At 44.5% G+C, this 6456-nt stretch overlaps 1 long non-coding RNA gene across 1 annotated transcript; it reads left to right on the plus strand.

The window, feature by feature from the left end:
* The first annotated feature begins 6 nt into the window (after positions 1–6).
* On the plus strand, positions 7–1250 carry LOC119617975. Its single transcript, XR_005234493.1, has 2 exons — positions 7–270; positions 416–1250. It is a non-coding gene; the product is annotated as an uncharacterized LOC119617975 (long non-coding RNA).
* Positions 1251–6456: the final 5206 nt, after the last annotated feature.

Consider the following 6456-nt stretch of genomic DNA (forward strand, 5'->3'; position numbering starts at 1 on the left):
AAAAAAAAAAAAAAAAAAGAAAAAAAGAAAAAGAAAAAAAAGAGGAAATTCTCTTTCAATGAGGTGAACAATACAAGACGTATCTTGTCATATTTTTACTACACACTTCCTCTCTTTGTGACAACTTCCCCACAATTTTCACTACCGTAGAAGATACTACTACACTACTACAGGCTGCAGATGAATGAAGAAAGATGCGCGCACGCACGCACACACACGCGGAAGCAGAGACAACGAGAAGAGAGTTGTTTTGCAACTAGAAAGAGGAAGGTAAATGTGTCACTCATTCTTATGTGATGCAACAAGGCAACTCAATGAACACACTCTCCCACTTTCACACACACACACGGCCCATCGCTTATCCAGCCTCGTATGCAAAATATTACATATCGGCCCGGCTGCGTTTTCATTACAGAAGAAGCTGTCGTTCGGCCCGGGACGATGAGGGATGTGAGGGGGCAAGATGGAGCACGAAGGGAAGCATCTACCTTCACTCTTTTCCCTCTCACACACACACACAGGAACTGACCGACCCTCCACAGTGTCCCACCTCTCCAGCTCGGAGGATTTGCATACTGATTTGCCAGTCAAATGAGACTGATGGGGAAAGTAGGGGTGTATCTCAGGAGAACAGGCTCCTTCAGAATTTCCCTTTCCCCTGGGACATTCCCCTCTTCGTATCCAACGGAAAAAGGTCGAGCGGGACAGGGGACCTCGAGCAGCTCGGACACGACCCCCTGTGGTCGTCACGAAGCCCCCGCGCACGCAGCTCGTCTAAATTAGCTACAGGGAAGGTTTGCCGAAAGAACCAGACACCGTTATCTCGCCATCGCCTCCGTTCTTTTCTGTGTGCGTTTTGTGTTCTGCGTAAAGACTTCTTGGTACTCAGCTCACTACCGCTATGACTGTGAGAGAAGCTTTTAGTGCGCCGTTGTTTGTTTTGTTTTTAATTTCCAGAGTACATATTGCAGGTCGAAGGTTCACAAAGAGGAGCTGCTTATGTAGTAAAGAAGGGAGCGGCGTTGATGATTTGGTGACACCTAGTGGTAACGTTGCAGATTGCAACCAACTTGTTATTAGGCTAACAAGAATGAACGGTAGTTTTAGTGTTAAATATTGATTCTACAACTCACAGCAGACAGTTTGGTGTGAATTATTGTTGATTACCAATCAGAGAAGTTTTAGTTGTCAGTTCAACATTAAACATGTCTCAGTTTTTCCTGACGTTAAACATTAAACATTAAACGCGTTTCCTTTTTAGTCTCCTGTTTTCCGTCTACTGAAACTAAAGTCACTAAGGTGGGTTTTGCGTTGCAATGTGCAACAATAGCTTTTACGGACGCGGCCGACACGCATCCCCGCTCCCATTTAAAAGTCAGGTTTTTAAAAATGAACGTCCAACAATCCAACATGGCCGCCTCGCTTCAGTAATAAACTCATATTGTAAACATTGCCATGTGTTTTTTTTTTTTTTTTTAACATTTAGGGTAAAAGTAGTAACAGTTGTTAATAAATCTGTTGTTTTTCACGTAAAAAAGTTAATGAGGTCAGCTCTGACTTCAGAAGCTAACGTTAGCGTTAGCCGCTCATTCCCTCACGGCCATTTTCTTCATCTTTTTCTCCATTTTGCAGTAAAAAAAACGCAACTGTTAAACCTGTGTTCTCCTAAACATTGCTATTTCAGTCAATTACCAATTATTCTGTTGTTTAAAATGTTTTTATGTTTTTTGTTGTCGAGTCACCTAACTGTTTAAACGTCATTGCTAGCTTGCTAGCATAGTTACTAGCTGCTTGTTAGCATTTTAACCAAATTTAGGTTTCGTGATTCCCAACTTTTAACTTTAACAACTGATATATAACTGAGTAGTAACTATTAATATATTACATGTATAAATGTTCATGAAACTACAGATATTTATGGACTTTTCACACTAATTTTAACCTTAAATTAGGTATTTTCCATATGCTATTTGGCCATGGAAAATACATTTTTTGCTGTTTTAAGTGGCATTTTTTTTAATAGTGCTGTTTTAAATTCAAAATGAGAAGAGAAATGTATTTAGATGAAGAGGTATGACAAAATATTTGCTGTCATTTATTACTCCTGCAGCTCTGACTGCAGAACAACCGGGTGGAAGCACGAGTTCAGTTGGTCAGAGGTTCTGAAACCTGTGGCGTAATCCCAGCCGTGCAAGCCCCAAACAAAAACACCCCGCCTGGCCCCGGATCGAGACAAAAACAAACGCCGAGACGCACGGACTACTCCACAAGCTTCCCCCCCCCTGTTTACAAGAGCAACAATATCACTGAGCCCGTGGAAATTGCAGCTGACAGCAATATAGTTTGACTGATGGGAGCCGAGCCGGAGGAACAGGCCGAGCCGGCCGAGCTGAACTTGAAATAAATAACAAGAGGGCGAGCAGATGACTTACAGGAAGCGGCCTGTATTCCCTCCGCAGGCACCCGGAGGAGGGACGGAGAATCATTCTGAGGATTAGAAAAACCTAAACCATAAATTTAACTCGCTCACTGTCACTACTTGTTTTTTTCACTGTATTCGGTTAAATAGGGTCTTCTTTTTCCACTATACGGCCTCTTTTTATTTATTAATTTTTTAAATTTCCTGACTGTCAGGAAGAGCAAATTCTCTTTAATATTTGTGTCAAAATGCAGGTTTCACTGTAAAAGGTTCAAAGGTCACGGTGATGGTGATGGTGGAGTACCGGAAACCAGATGCAACCCACTTAAACCAGATGTTTTGTCACAAATTGCAAAAAAAACCCAAACACTTTCACTGTCTGCAGCCTGCTGGAGAACAAACATCTGAGCAGGTTGATTTTTGTTTTTTTGGGTCAAAATCAGGCCGATGCAGACTTACAGCTCGTGAGACTCGGGTCAAAGCTGTAGGAATAAAAAGAACAAACATTTCTGAGTTGCTAAAAGTTTTATCGCCTGCCCACACGTAGCTCCAGATATCTGCAGTATGCAAATAGCCGAGAGCAGCCAGCGGTGGTGCGAGTCGGCAAAGGTGAGCCTGCAGCCGAATGACTGGGCGTCCATGTTTGATCACAGGAGGAGCGAGGCCCCCCTGCGCTTCCACAGAAGCGCGAGTCGCAAACTGGTTCTGGCTCCCAGGCATCAGGCGACGTGCGCGTTGTTTTTTGTTGCCGCGCTGCAGAGGGTGCGTGGATGCGTGGGCGGTGCATGACAGGTTTAACCCTTTGCTTCCCCTAAAGCGCGTTGCAGCTAGTCATTCCACGACACGCGCCGGCGCTGCCTGGAAACCACCTGCTGCGAGAGCCGCCGCTCAGGGGGAGGGACGGGGCGAGGGGGTGGGGACGCGCTCAGAGGGCGTGTCGTGTAGGACTCTCAGCTACTACCATGACAAGTTTCAGCTCCAGACCTGTAAAATTGACCGAGTTATAGCCATTTCGGTGGCGGCTAGTGTCGGTTAGCTGCGGCGTCCATCTTTAAACGGACTGACTCCAAAAGTTAATCAGTTGCATATGTGCACGTGGTGATTCGTTTCTGAGAGTTTCATTAAAGTCCGTTCAGTGGTTCAGGAGATATTTTGCTAACAGACAAACAGAATCGAGTCCAACACTAAATGCCAACATTGCAGGTAAAGATCTTGCCTAATTAGTAGCACTTGGAGTATCTGTTGTGAATGACCCTCAGCTACAACCACACCAAACCTAAGCTCAATATCTGTAAAATTGTCTGAATTATATCAATTTTTGTACTTTTTAAAGTCAATTGGCTGTGGAAGCCATCTTGGATAAGGTTGGTTCCAATAGTTAATCAGTTATAGACGTACATACAGTGATTAATTCCTGAAAGTTTCATAAAAATCCATCCAGTGGTTCATGAGATATTTTGCTAACAGACAGACAGAGTTGACTCCAAGTCGTTAATGGTCACATTTTAAACAAGGATCCTGCACATTCTTTAGTGCTCCGAGTACGTGTTGGGGCTCAGTCTCAACTACTACCGCACCAAATCTTAACTCAATACCCGTAAAACTGACTCAATCACAGCAGTTTCTGTGTCGTCCAAAGTCAGTTGGCTGTGGCGGCTATCTTGAATCCGAATGACTCCGAATTTTAATCAGCTGCAGACGTACATCCAGTGCTCATGTCCTGAACGTTTCGATAAAATTTGCCCGGCGACTCGTGAGATATTTCGCTAACAGACACACAAACGAAAACAGGAGCTCCCTGCAAAAACACAAAACAGGTGTGTGCGAAAGACGAAACGAGCTCTGATCAGCATCTTGTTATATGTCGGTAGGTTAAAGTGCAGCGGTGATGATGGCGCCGGTCCTCTGCTTTTATCCTCAGTTTCTTATGTTGGATTTGTTTGGAAGGAGGTTCAAGCTGTATTCAAAGTCTCACCTGGGAAATCCCATTGTATAAAGAAGTCACTCTGACTTTGGCTGTCAGAGTGTAAAAACAGCTTTTTTTTTTGTTGTTGTTTTGGAGAAGTTCCTCTTTTTATAAAATTGAAAGCAGACTAATCTGGGCTCTGAGGTGACCCACGGAGGGACTACATGTCAGCAGGCATGCACAGTCCTCTAACAGCAGCGCACGTGTCCTACTCGTCTCCGCAGAGAGGGACGGACGGGACAGCGGGGACAAACTCTGCAGTTGTCGCTGGGCGCTCTCATTCAGAGCAAGAGATTAAGAATCGGATAATACAAAAGAGACACACACGCAGGCTAGTGACTAAGAAGAAGAGATTAACCCTTTCTTCTGCTAAAACCAGACGCGCAGAGTGAGAAAGACGAACGCCGCCGGTTTCATTTTTCACTTTCTGCACCCAGTTTTTTTTTCTTTTTTTTGGGGCGTTTTGGACCAAAGAGACAGTTGACGTCTCCTCGGCTCAGGTGTGATCCCGGGGTCGGGTCCCGTGCAGCGTCTTACACCTACTGCCGATGCATCTGAGGGACGGAGGTGTGTGTGTGTGTGATGGTTATCGGTGGGCCAAAGCAGTGAGTGCGTCTGAACAGCAGTCATTTGAGGGGCTGTGGGTGGGTGGGGGGGGGGTCTGTTTGCAGTGTCAATATTTACAGTGACACATGCTGGATGAATGCTGACTGACTCTGGTGAGGTGTATGGGCGTGTGTGTGTGTGTGTGTGTGAAGGAGTGGAAGGTAGAAGAACCTGCATGAGTCACGCCTCAATGAGCAGATTAGCTCTGAGGTCATCCCTTCAGCATCAAATCAATAATAAATTTTTTTTTTAAAAAGACAAAACCCTACAGCGTCCTATCTGCGTCCCTGCGTGTCTCAGTGTCTGAAGCGGGGCCTCCGGTTGTATCTGAGGATAAGATAAAGTTTAGAAAAGTCCGCCCCCCTGCCCCCCCTGCTGTGTAATGTGATTTATTAGTGGACTCTGCATCTTCCACCACCTCTGCTTTGCATTGCAAAGTCATGCAAATGAGGGCGAGGCGAGCTCTTCCTAACATCTGCTCTCTTGGACTTCTTCTGACTTCTTTCCAAAAAGGGAAATTCTGCCTCCTATGTCAGAGGTGCTGGTAAAAATAATTAAAAAAAATAAAAAGTCGGCGCTTCAGTTGTAGGAGTCAACAGTGTGACTCATCCCTCTCCGTCCTCTCGGCTGTTTGCCCTGTAAACTACAGCCAAACCCACCCTTCCCTTTTTTGCCTTTCGGCCCCCTCGTACGGGTGAGAAGTTTGCTGTTGACACAAAAGCTCCGCGTCCTCGCCCCCCACCCCCCCGAATGGTACAAGTGGTCATTTTCTGGTCTTATTTTGACCCTAAACAAGGAGAAGGAGGAGGAGGCCTGGCCAGCCTCTGATAGAGGCTGAACTCCAGAAACGGCTCTGCTGCCATCTAGTGGTTCTTTGCAACACTTCCTTTAAAATGAACCCTTATTTTTTCTTCTTCTCCTCCTTCATGATGATCAGAAGGTGAGGAAGTCAAACAGGACATCCAGTCCAGCTCGTCCTGATCCACTGTAACTGTCTCAGTGCCGAGTCAGCATTCACCTCTACAGCTTCTCTTTGAAATCGTGCCGTTTTTGATTTCTTATGCTACTTTTAGCAGTCATTTAGCTACTTTTTAGCTTTTGTTTGGAAACTTTTTGGTTTTACCTACCAATCTACTTTTTTTAGTTTTTAACCACCGTTTTGCTTCTTTTAGCTATATTTGGCTTATTTTAGCATCCTCTTTGCTAAATTTAGCTGCCATTTTACTAATTTTAGACTTTATTTTGGTCATTTTTATATCTGATTTGCTCAGATTAGGGATTGTTTTGCTAATTCTAACATATTTTGCTAATGTTCTGCTGGCTTCAGCTACTGTTTTGCTCCTTTTAGCTATTGTTTTCCTAATCTTTAGGTACTGACAACTGTTTTGTTTTACTACGTTTGTCTTTTAGGTCCTGATTTTAGCTACAGCTTTTAGTACTTAGCCAGGTTTAGCTTCTGTTCAGC

Source organism: Kryptolebias marmoratus, linkage group LG19 (assembly GCF_001649575.2).
Source record: "Kryptolebias marmoratus isolate JLee-2015 linkage group LG19, ASM164957v2, whole genome shotgun sequence".
NCBI lineage: Eukaryota > Metazoa > Chordata > Actinopteri > Cyprinodontiformes > Rivulidae > Kryptolebias > Kryptolebias marmoratus.